Below are 12,787 nucleotides of genomic sequence, written 5' to 3' on the forward strand. Positions count from 1 at the left end.
AGTGTTCTATTCCCAGTGGCAGTGGATCAATCAGGGACCGCCCTAAGGGGCCACGGGATCTGCAACTGCCCCCCCACCCTCCCCAAGCCTTACCTCGAACACACTGCTATAAGGAATTGTGGTAGACACACAAAACGCTCTCCTCTTGATTGGCTCAGCTGGCAGTGGCTTGCTTTTGGAAATCCTGGGGATACGGGCTTCGGTTTCAAGTGCTTGACAACACACCGGTGGCGTCATGATACACCAGTTGAGAATCACTGCCTTGTTGAATAAAGCAGCCGGCGGGGACCGAAGATTGGAGTGCTGCCGCTGCCGAAGAGCAGGCCAGCGGGGCCGAAGACTGGAACGCTGCCACCACCAGAGACCGAGCAGGCGAGGGCTGAAGTTTGGAGCGCTGGCTGCCGCCGCAGAAAGGGCCCGGAGATCGGAGCACTGCTGCTGTTGGAGACCGGGTCAGCAGGGGCCAAAGGCTGAGTTGTTCAGCTGGGGGCCTGTGTATGTGGTGTGTACTTGAAACAGGGAGGGTGCTTGTGTGTCTGTGTGTGTGTGTGAGAGAGATAAAGCATGTGTGATTGAAAGCCTCTCTGTGTGAGCGAGAGAACATGTGTGTGATTGAGAGAGAGAGAGAGACAGAGAGTGGTTGTGGTCCCTAAGGAAGAGGACCATGAGGACAGCTTCAGCAGCTGCTGCTGCTTCTGGTGTGGCCTGCCAGGGAAAGGAGTAGGAGGTGGCTTTTTAAGTTCATTTTTATTTATTTCTATTTTTTTCTATACCGACATTCTTGTAGAGATACAAATCATACCGGTTTACATTTAACTTCAATTTTGCCTTAAAGCGATACAGTAAAACAAGTTAGCGAATTCAACAATTTTAACAGGAAAAAGAGATGTAACATTCTGATCTGAACATTGCCTTTTAAGATCAGTGGAAATTATTTATACATATCAGACAAGCACATCCAAGAATCAGAGGAATTGAGATACTCATCTTAAAGGGATGAGAGTAAGGTAAAATGAATAAAGAAACTGATGTGGAAAGTGGAGGATGTAAGAGGCGGTGAGAGGGATAGGCTAAAGAAAAGCTAGTAGAGAGCAATATTGAATGGAAGATAAGTTAATTGTCCTGAAAGGCTTGGCTAAATAGCCATGTTTTTAGTCTCTTTTTGAAGACAGTCAGGCAAGATTCTCGTCTTAGATCGTGTGGAAGCGTGTTCCAGTGGTGTGGGCCAGCTGTCGAGATGGCGCGTTTTCTGATAGAAGTTTTGGCTTGGGGAGCGAATAGTGTGTCTTGGTAGGCACTCCTAATAGGTCTGGAGGAGGTATAAGGTTTTAGAAGAGTAGAGGTGTTGAGGAAAGTGAGGTTGTGGATAACTTTATGGATAATCGAGAGTACCTTGAATAGGATCCTAGATTTGACTGGAAGCCAATGTAGTATTTGAAGAGTGCGGGAGATGTGTTCCCTCCTTTTGGTATTGGTGAGGAGCCTAGCTGCAGAATTCTGCACCATCTGAAGTGGTTTTAAAACAATGGCTGGAAGACCATTTTTCTTGATTGACTGTCATTTTAATTATTGGGTATTATGTAATGTGTATGCTGTTTTGAAATTTTTTATTGGTGTTGGGAGAATTTTTAATATTTAAGAGTTTTTAATGTTTTAATTGTTAGATGTTCTGTTCATCCGCTCTTTTAAAATGTTTATTCATATAGTTTTACAACTATAAAACCATGTGAGGATCTATAGCAGCTTGGCTTTTTCTGTTTCCTTAATTGGAGGTGTATTGGTGTTTAGGGCCTGGTTTAATATTTGTAGTGTTGCCTTTTTATAGGTAGGGTTGTTCCATTTCAGTGCATGCCATAATGTAGGTGTAACTTTGTGTGGAGTAGTTTGGGAGCATTATTGCAGATCCTGGTACTATGTTAGGTATTTTATTTCTGTTTCCATTTCTCCAGTTTTGTACTGCATGCAGAGTGACTTTTTTGGGTTTCCATTCCAGTTTCTGTGTCCATATTTATAATTTGTGGTCTTTCTGTACTTGGTGAAGGTTGATTTTGTGTGTGTGTGACCGAGGTGAGGTATTTAACTAGCATGTAGGCTAGTAAAATACCTCACTTTATTTGTTGCGTTTTCTCAATAGGTGTATTGCTGGTGAACTGCTGTCTTAGGGCTGTTGTGCATGGTAGTAGAAGGAGTTTGTGTTGCTGTTATTGAGATAACACCAGAATATATTTTTTGTATGGTGAGTTGTACAGGGAATGTTCTAGTTCTGCTTTATACCCATGGCTGATGGGTGGGGTTCCTGTGGATGCAAAGTGTATATTTACATTTAGCCTTGTGACAGTGATGTGTTCAGTGTGTCAAGCATGTGAGAGCTATCAGGTGTGTCCCGACAGAAAAAAGGTTGAGAACCACTGCAGTAAGGTATATGCTTCCCTCTAGTGGTGAATAGAGAATATGACAATTAATGCTTGATTACTGTGAATAAAATATGTAAGTCAAGGTTTAGAGACCCAAACCAAGACACAAGTTGGTGACAGTCAATCTTATGCGTATTTATTTTCTCTTTTGTTATGGTGCTGGGAAAAAGAGAGGAGGTTGGGTTTCAGTCAGATGTCATTTATCACTCAAGTGTTTTGTTTTTTTGGGGGTTTTTTCCTGCTGTTGAAGGTGAGTGAATAAATGTTTGTTGTGAGGCTTGAAATATCCACCCTGACCTTTTTGATGATTACTCTGCACCATCTTGAGCAGCATTGGACTGTTTTGTTAATACACTTGAAAGATTATTATTAAGAATGCTACTTATCTGCATAAACATTTTTTGTAGCAAATCTATAATTTTAGGAAGTTGTGCTTCATTTGTGGCTTTTTTATGTACTTCCCGAGTTTCCTTATCTGAGGAGTTGGAGCCGACAGCTCTTTCTGCTTCCTAAGCATGTCCACTCATTACAAAATACTGAGTTGGTGCAGAACATAGTAACATTTAGTATGCAGCCTTAGGGACTTATTCTCTTATATTACAACACCTTCATAATGGATCTTTCCTTTCCCATGACTTGTGCTATTAGCTGCATTCTGCTTCTCAGTGGATAACGCTTTTTTCATGCAAGTACTACTCCTTATACTACTAAGCAGTGCATAGTGCATTTACTAGTCCAGAGAAGTGTAATCCCACATGTAAAAACTATGCTCTGTGCTCACAATTTCTGACTCTTAGCTGCATCTTTGCATATAAGCAGTGTTGTGTATATGTGTGTGTGTGAATTCTTCTCAGATATAAAATAGTTCTTATATGGGACTAATTCCAGATGTAATAGGAAATAAATGTAATCCAAAGGAGAGCAGCCAATATATATAGAGAGAGAATGACAGCTGATAAGGACAATAAGGCTTATCTAATCCATTCAGTTTACTTGTAGTGCAATAGCACAGGCTTCAGTTGATTGTTCTTTGCATTTCCTTTCATTTCTTCACTTGTAAAAATCCTCTCAGGCCGATGCAATATAGTGCGCTTGGCCGAGCGCACAGTTTTACATGTGCTTGGACACGCGTCCAAACCCCTCATGCAATAAGGGGATTAGCGCATCCAAACCAGTGCATAGCTAATAGCCTCACCAACATGAATTTACATGTGATGAATGCTATTAGCTATTAGCCCCCCCATGTACAAAAAAAAAAAATGCACGCCCAACATGTACATTTTTACTCTCAAAAATTAACACCTGCCCTGGAGCAGGCATTAACTTTTGGAGCTTCTCAAGAATTAACAGAAAAGCAGAAAATACTGCTTTTCTGTAGTTCCTCAGTCTTAATATCGTGGCAATATTAAGTCTGAGAAACAGAAAAAAGGAGAACCAGGAAAAAAAATATCGGCGGTCAGGTTAGGAAAACAGGCGCTCAATTAACGAGCGTCCATTTTCCTAACCTGTGACTGTGCACAGGTTAGGAAAATGGACAGTCATAAAACTGAGCATCCATTTTCCTAACCTGCACTGATGGCCACCCGTCCTGGGTACTCGATGCTGAGGAGGCACTAGAGATGCACAGTTTTCCTAGTGCCTCCTTTTTACAGCGGCAGCCCATTTAAATATTAAATCGGGCTCCCAGGAGAGGTGGATCGGAGCGCGTTAAGAGAGCAGGCGCTCAATCATGAGCGCCCGTTTAACGCACACAAATATTGCATTGGCCTGTCTGTGTCAACCCCATGCTTTCTTGAATTATTTTCCTACAGTCTACCCCTTGAACTTGTCTATCATGGCTTCTTTTTCTAGAACTTCTTTTGCATCAAAAAATGTTTGCTTCTGTACATTATTTATCAACTGTACATGTGCCATTTCAAGGTAGAAATCTATGGGATTCAATGCTAGCAATCCAAGTACAGGATTCACATAGATACAAATAGTGCTGATATTCATAGCAAGTCCTCTCCTAGCACATCTAGAGTTCAGAATAACTCAATCTATTACCAATATTTCAGCCCCTCTGTGGGATTTACACACACACACCAAGCCATAAATGTCTTTGTAGTGGCTGACCCTACCAAGTCTAGAGAGTCCTATATACCCCACAAATTCAGAGAGCTCATTGCAAACACACAAGGTGCAAAGAAGCAGCGCATACAGTTAGTGGTTCAAATGCTAAAAAGAAACCAATGCTATGCTAGAAAATTCTATGCTGTGATGCCAGGTTGCTGCTATTCTATAATTACAAAGAAATAAAATTCTACTGGAGCAAATGGAGACAGAAAAACCATATGTTAAAATAATTAATTCAACGGTGAAGCACATAAGAGACACCGTGAGCCTAATTAAGATTAAAGCGCTCTCTGGAGTTCTGGCAGCTCCACTGACAACTCTGCTCAATTGCTCTTGCAGGAGTATTAGTAAGAAAAAGTTTGTCTTTGTGCAGATGATAGTAAGATCTGCAACATAGTGGATGCTCTTGATGGAGCAGGCAAGCTGAGGCGCAATCTAAGAAAAGCTTGAGGAGTTGTCAAGTGCTTGGCAGCCAAGATTCATTTTAAAAAGCATAATTCTCTATTTGTGGTACAAGATCCAAGGGAGCAGTACATGTCTGGTGTGATGACAATCTCGGCTCCTAACAAGAGAGATCTTGAGCCAACCAAGATAGTAAAACAGTTTGACAAAGCAAAGGCCAGAGCAGGAGAAATGTTGAGTTACACAGGGAGAAGATAAAAAGGGAGGTGATAATGTCTCTGTACAAGGTCATTGGTGAGACATCATCTGGAACATTGTCCCCATTTCTGCAAGCTAGTCCAGACAGATGCAGCCCAGAGCAGAGCTACCAAAGTGGCAAGTCTGCACCAAAACCTCTGCAAAATGAGACTTAAGGGCCTAAATATTTATATCCTCGACGAGCGCACAATAGAGAAATTCAAACACACCAAAGGTATAATTATAATTTAAGTGCAACTTTCACAAACCCCAGTGTGTGGAACATTTTTTAAAACCACCAACCTTGAGTTACTCTTCCCTAAGGGGCGGATTTTCAGAGCCCTGCTCGCGTAAATCCGCCCGGTTTTGGGCGGATTTACGCGAGCAGGGCCCTGCGCGCCGGGAAGCCTATTTTACATAGGCCTCCCGGCGCGCGCAGAGCCCCGGGACTCGCGTAAGTCCCGGGGTTCTCGGAGGGGGGCGTGTCGGCGGCGGGCCCGGTCGTCGCGGCGTTTCGGGGGCGTGTCGGCAGCGTTTTGGGGGCGGGTACGGGGGCGTGGCCGCGCCCTCCGTACCCGCCCCCAGGTCGCGGCCCGGCGCACAGGAGGCCCGCTGGCACGCGGGGATTTACGCCTCCCTCCGGGAGGCGTAAATCCCCCGACAAAGGTAAGGGGGGGTTTTAGACAGGGCCGGGCGGGTGGGTTAGGTAGGGGAAGGGAGGGGAAGGTGAGGGGAGGGCAAAGGAAAGTTCCCTCCGAGGCCGCTCCGATTTCGGAGCGGCCTTGGAGGAAACGGGGTAGGCTGCGCGGCTCGGCGCGCGCCGGCTATACAAAATTCATAGCCTTGCGCGCGCCGATCCAGGATTTTAGTGGATACGCGCAGCTCCGCACGTATTTACTAAAATCCAGCGTACTTTTGTTTGCGCCTGGAGCGCAAACAAAAGTAGGCTATTCGCGCGCCTTTTAAAATCCGCCCCTAAGTGCATCACTTTGCACTTGTTCACATAGGGGTAGATTTTCAAACGAGCGCGAACAGCCTACTTTTGTTTGCGCTCCAGGCGCAAACAAAAGTACGCTGGATTTTAGTAGATACGCGCGTAGTCGCGCGTGTCGGCTAAAATCCTGGATCGGCGCGCGCAAGGCTATCGATTTCGTATAGCCTGCGCGTGCCGAGCCGCGCAGCCTACCCCCGTTCCCTCCTAGGCCGCTCCGAAATCGGAGCGGCCTAGAAGGGAACTTTCCTTTGCCCTCCCCTCACCTTCCCCTCCCTTCCCCTACCTAACCCACCCGCCCGGCCCTGTCTAAACCCCCATCCTACCTTTGTCGGGGGATTTACGCCTCCCAGAGGGAGGCGTAAATCCCCGTGCGCCAGCGGGCCTCCTGCGCGCCGGGCCGCGACCTGGGGGCGGGTACGGAGGGCGCGGCCACGCCCCCGGGCCGTAGCCACGCCCCCGTCCCCGCCCCCAAAATGCGGCCGACACGCCCCCGCAACGCCGCGCGCTCCGGCCCCGCCCCCCGACACGCCTCCCGACACGCCCACTCCGAAAACCCCGGGACTTACGCGAGTCCCGGGGTTCTGCGCGCGCCGGTGAGCCTATGTAAAATAGGCTCACCGGCGCGCAGGGCCCTGCTCGCGTAAATCCGCCCGGTTTTGGGCGGATTTACGCGAGCAGGGCTCTGAAAATCCGCCCCATAAATTTCATTTGCCATTTGCATGCCCAGTCTTCCAGTTTTGCAAGGTGGTCTTGCAATTTCTCAAAGTCTTCATGTGATTTAACAACTTTGAATAAGTTGTTTGCCACTTGGCAAATTTGATCACCTCAATTGTTCCCATTTCCTGGATGTAATAAATATATTAAAAAGCATTGTTCCAGAACGGATCCCTGGTGCACTCCACTATTCACCTTTCTCCATTGGGAAAATTTATCATTTAGCCCTAATCTCTGTTTTCTATCTTTTAACCAGTTCTCAACCCACAATAGAATACAGCCCCCTATCCATTGACTTTTTAATTTCTTAAGAAATCTCTCTTGAGGGACTTTGTCAAATGCTTTCTGGAAATCCAGATACACTATTTCTCACAGGACAAGCAGGATGGTAGTCCTCACATATGGGTGACATCTCAGAATGGAGCCCAATCACGGAACACTTCTGTCAAAGTTTCCAGAACTTTGACTGGCCCCTACTGGGCATGCCCAGCATGGCACTAACCCTGCAGCCAGCAGGGGTCCCCCTTCAGTCTTCTTTTTTCCGCGCAGCAGTAGCCACGCGGTTAAGGAGCTCTGTAGAGATTCCTGACAGGAATTTTCCTCACGGAATTACTAAAAATGAATTTACCCCACAGGTGTCTCTCCTTCAACTTTTTCAAACCGCGGTACTCCGGTAAGTGTTTTATCCGTTTTCCGTCTATTGAGTTTGGCCCTCGCGGCCTACTGGCCATCGACCATACCGCGGCTCAATTTGGCCCTCGCGGCCTACTGGCCATCGACCATACCGCGGCTCAATTTTTTCATGGCCATGGCGTCGGGGTTCCGTCGGTGCCCGGACTTTAATCACACCATGTCCATCACAGACCCTCACAAAGTCTGTGTAATGTGTCTCGGATGTGAGCACGATGTCCTAACCTGCACCAAATGTGCCCTAATGACACCAAAAGGTCGCAAGGCTAGAATGGAGAAAATGGAACTTCTCTTCCGTGCTCAAAGCCAGACGCCATGCATTGCATCGATGTCATCAGAACCGGTACCGTCAACTTCGCGCCAGCATCGACCTTCGGCCGGTGACTGTCTGGCATCAACGACTTCTCGGCCTTTAACACCCTCTACTCCCCCTCAAGATCGTGAGGACTGTAGTGATAAACATCGCCACCGGCATCGAAAGTCTCAGACCATCGAGGGAGCGAAATCATCGACCTCTCCATCGTCTGAGCCACCGTCGAAAAAACCCCGTCCAGAAAAAGCACAGACCTTTTCGGCGACCGGGTCACTGAGGCAACCCTCACCCAACAGGGTATCTGGAGCCATGACTCTGCTTTTAACGGTGGTCCCTCCGGCTATGCCTCTACCTCCTTCTTCTGTTCCGGAGCCAGGGCTGCTTGCTCCAGGTCTCCGAGAAGAACTGGACCGGATGGTTCAGGAGGTCATCGACAAGGCAATGCATCGATTCCAGGTTCCTCCGGCACTGACACCTGTACCGATTGCGGAACAGACCACCAACCCGATTCCAGCAGCATTGGCACCACTGCTCTCGAGAATGGAAGCGCTCATGGCCGCTTTTCCACCGATGGACCCCGGGTCACCGATGGCTCCGGTGCCCTCCCCACTTGCTTTGTCATCGGGAGGAGAAACACCCTTCCGCATCCCTTGCTGTAGTTACACGATGTTAGGTTCCATATTAGGAGTTAACACCCAAGAAAGAGATCTAGGCATCATAGTAGATAATACATTGAAATCGTCGGCTCAGTGTGCTGCAGCAGTCAAAAAAGCAAATAGAATGTTAGGAATTATTAGGAAGGGAATGGTTAATAAAACGGAAAATGTCATAATGCCTCTATATCGCTCCATGGTGAGACCACACCTTGAATACTGTGTACAGTTCTGGTCGCCGTATCTCAAAAAAGATATAGTTGCAATGGAGAAGGTACAGAGAAGGGCAACCAAAATGATAAAAGGGATGGAACAGCTCCCCTATGAGGAAAGGCTGAAGAGGTTAGGGCTTTTCAGCTTGGAGAAGAGACGGCTGAGGGGGGATATAATAGAGGTCTTTAAGATCATGAGAGGTCTTGAACGAGTAGTTGTGACTTGGTTATTTATGCTTTCGAATAATAGAAGGACTAGGGGGCATTCCATGAAGTTAGCAAGTAGCACATTTAAGACTAATCGGAGAAAATTCTTTTTCACCCAACGCACAATAAATCTCTGGAATTTGTTGCCAGAGGATGTGGTTAGTGCAGTTAGTATAGCTGGGTTCAAAAAAGGTTTGGATAAGTTCTTGGAAGAGAAGTCCATTAACTGCTATTAATCAAGTTTACTTAGGGAATAGCCACTGCTATTAATTGCATCAGTGCATCAGTAGCATGGGATCTTCTAGGTGTTTGGGTAATTGCCAGGTTCTTGTGGCCTGGTTTGGCCTCTGTTGGAAACAGGATGCTGGGCTTGATGGACCCTTGGTCTGACCCAGCATGGCAATTTCTTATGTTCTTATCCCTCCATCGGGAGTTCTGCTGATGCCTCAGCCATCGATGCCGATACATCCCTCGATGCCACCAATCCACCTATTGGTGCCGATACGTCCGTAGGCACTACGGAGCCATCCATCGATGCCTGCGCCGGTGCCTTCTATGCCTTCATCATTGCCTCCACTCAGTCCTTTGGAGCCTAGACCAGGACCTTCAGGGATCCCACCACCCCGTCCTCTAGCTCCTAGAGGAACAAGTGCTGATCCCTATGATACCTGGACTGATGATTCTTCACCCCCTTCACCTACTGAAAGCAGAAAGCGTTCTCCTCCAGAGGACCTTTCCTTTATAAATTTTGTGAAGGAGATGTCTGAATTGGTTCCCTTCCAAATGCAGACTGAAAAAGATGACAGGCATCAAATGATGGAGCTGTTACAATTCCTGGATGCTCCCAAGGAAATAACCTCCATCCCTATCCACCAGGTTCTTCTGGATCTCCTCAAAAAGAACTGGGAACATCCTGGCTCTGTGGCCCCAGTCCACAGGAAAGCTGACACCACCTATCTCGTCCAGTCAGCTCCAGGCTTTCACAAACCTCAATTGGATCATCAATCTGTGGTTGTAGAATCTGCCCAGAAAAGAGCAAGGAGATCAAAACCTCACACTTACTTTCCCCCAGGCAAGGAACAGAAATTTCTAGATGCCATTGGTCGCCGTGTCTTCCAGGGAGCAATGCTCATCTCTAGAATTGCCTCTTATCAGCTCTATATGACCCAATATAATAGGGTCTTATTTAACCAGATACAAAACTTAACAGACTCCCTGCCTCAGCAATTTCAAGATCAGCTCCACACCCTAGTAAACAAGAGTTTTGAGGCAGGCAAGCATGAGATCAGATCATCTTACGACATCTTACGCTCACAAGTCATCATGAGGTTGGCTCCTTGCCTCCCTCCCATACTCCATTGTATATAGTACTTTATCTTGTTCTCCCTCTCTTTTTTTCCCACTCCCAGTTAAGGCTTCCTTGTTATAATGTAACTTTATGCTCCTTTTAATATATCTCTTGTTGATTGGTTGGTTATAGTTACTGCTTAGTTCGATGTAAACCGAGTTGATTTGTATCAAGAAAGTCGGTATATAAAAGCCTTAAATAAATAAATAAATAAATCTTTGACACTGCTACCAGGGTATCTGCAGCTGCTATCTCGGCAAGACGATGGGCCTGGCTCAAGTCTTCCAACCTTCGCCCTGAAGTACAAGACAGACTATCCAACCTGCCTTGTGTAGGAGATAATGTTTGCAAGCAGATCCAACGAACAGTGGCAGAACTCAGGGATCATCATGAGACCTTAAGACAGCTCTCTCTCTCTGATACCTTCTGAGTACTCTTCAAAACAACCCTTCCAGAAGGACTCTAAGAAGTCATTCTTCCGCCCGAAAAAATCCTACCCGCCACCATCTAGAACCCGTTCTACGAGACTGTTTCAAAAAGCCCAGTCTTGTCAGACACGAAAACAAAAACCGCAAGCAGCTCCTCAGCCAGGCCCTGCTTCCGGTTTTTGACTCCTGCATAGAGAGCATCAGTCAGATTCCATTGCTCCACATACCAGTGAGAGGTCAATTGTGCCATTTCAACAACAGGTGGCACTCCATCACCTCAGACCAGTGGGTCCTGGCGATAATTTCTCAGGGTTATCATCTGAACTTTCTCTCCATTCCACTGGACTCCCCACCTCTACTGACATGGAGAACATCTGATCACTCCATCCTTGTGGAACAGGAGGTCTCCCTCCTCCTCCAGTCCAAGGCAATAGAACCAGTACCCTACTCTCAGCACGGCCTAGGGTTCTATTTCCGATACTTTCTAATCCCCAAAAAATCGGGAGGCATTCGTCCAATTCTGGACCTACGTGCCCTCTACAAGTACCTCCAGCGAGAGAAGTTCAAAATGGTAACCTTGGGCTCTCTTCTTCCTCTTCTACAAAGAGGAGACTGGCTCTGCTCTCTAGACCTCCAGGACGCATACACTCATATCGCGATAATTCCATCTCATCGCAAATACCTGAGGTTTCTAGTAGGCCCCAAGCACTATCAGTACAGAGTGCTTCCATTCGGCCTCGCATCTGCACCACGAGTCTTCACAAAATGCCTCTGGAAGCTGGGGCTATGGAGTTTGAAACCTGGATCACTCGCTGTGACCTCTGAGGCCTCTCCTGGGGGATGCTGGGAGCAGTATGCAGATGAGCCTTCCGGTCCTAGCCTGTCAGTGGGGCAAGGATCTTCTGTATGCATATTGTCCAATTCCTTTAGTAGCAAAGACTCTCTTGAAGCTTTGCGAGGACAGGGGGACTATGATCCTCATAGCCCCATTGGCCGAGATAGGCATGGTTTTCACTCTACTGGAGTTATCCATCCGTAGACTGATCAGTGTGGGGACTTCCCCAGATCTTATCATGCAAGATCAGGGCAGGCTGTAGCATCCCAACCTCCAGGCCTTGTTGCTCACAACCTGGATGTTAAGAGGTTAATTCTGTAGCCACTTGATCTTTCAAATGATGTGTGTCAAGTCCTGGTGGCTTCTAGAAAGCCTTCCACTAGAAAATCCTATTGACTGAAGTGGAGGAGGTTTTCCGTGTGGTAGAACAGAAGGCCTTAGATCTGTTCTCCTGCCCTACACAAAAACTGCTTGACTACCTCCTTTACCTATTGGAAGCTGGCTTAACAACAACTCCGTTAGGAGTTCATCTCAGTGCAATTGGTACGTATCACCAACGTACAAAACTTAGATTGTAAGCTCTCTGGGGATAGAGAAATACCTACAGTACCTGAATGTAAACAGATGTGATAGCTCAGATCGAATGTCAGTATATAATAATAAATAAATAAATAACGGTATAGATTGTATGCCCATCTCTGTACAGCCTATAGTTGTATGTTTTATGTGCGGCCTGCTTCAGTTGAAGAAACATAGAAATGATAGCAGAAAAGGACCAGATGGTCCATCCAGTCTGTCTAGTAAGCTTATGGTAGTATCTGCTCTGCCATGTAGGTTACCCCATGCTTATCAGTTTCCCAGATCATAAAAGTCAGGGCCCTCGTTGGTTGCTGTTTGAATCCAATTCCCCGTTATGCCTTGCCGTTGAAGTAGAGAACAATGTTTGAGTTCCATGAAAGTATCAGTCTTATTGGTTAAGGATAGTAACTACCCAATCAGCAAGTTACCCCCATACTTGTTTCCCCATATCGAAAAAAATTGGGGCCCTCGTTGGTTGCTGAACGAATCCAATTCCCCTTTTCCCCCTGCCGTTGAAGCAGAGAGCAATGCTGAATTGCATCAACAGTATCAAGGCATATTGGTTAAAGGTACTAACCGCAGTACCATCAAGTTAGTCTATGCACTCTTTTTTTCTTCATTTCCATCCTTTAGCCTTTAGGGATCT

The 12,787-nt window shown here is 46.5% G+C and overlaps 1 protein-coding gene across 11 annotated transcripts in view; it reads left to right on the top strand.

Annotated features, from left to right (window-relative positions):
* Positions 1-12,787, top strand: part of LDB1 (LIM domain binding 1) — a 308,817-nt gene that overhangs the window by 270,033 nt on the left and 25,997 nt on the right. The gene's annotated exons all lie outside the window — the stretch shown is intronic.

This window comes from Rhinatrema bivittatum, chromosome 7, assembly GCF_901001135.1.
Source record: "Rhinatrema bivittatum chromosome 7, aRhiBiv1.1, whole genome shotgun sequence".
NCBI classification, from domain to species: domain Eukaryota; kingdom Metazoa; phylum Chordata; class Amphibia; order Gymnophiona; family Rhinatrematidae; genus Rhinatrema; species Rhinatrema bivittatum.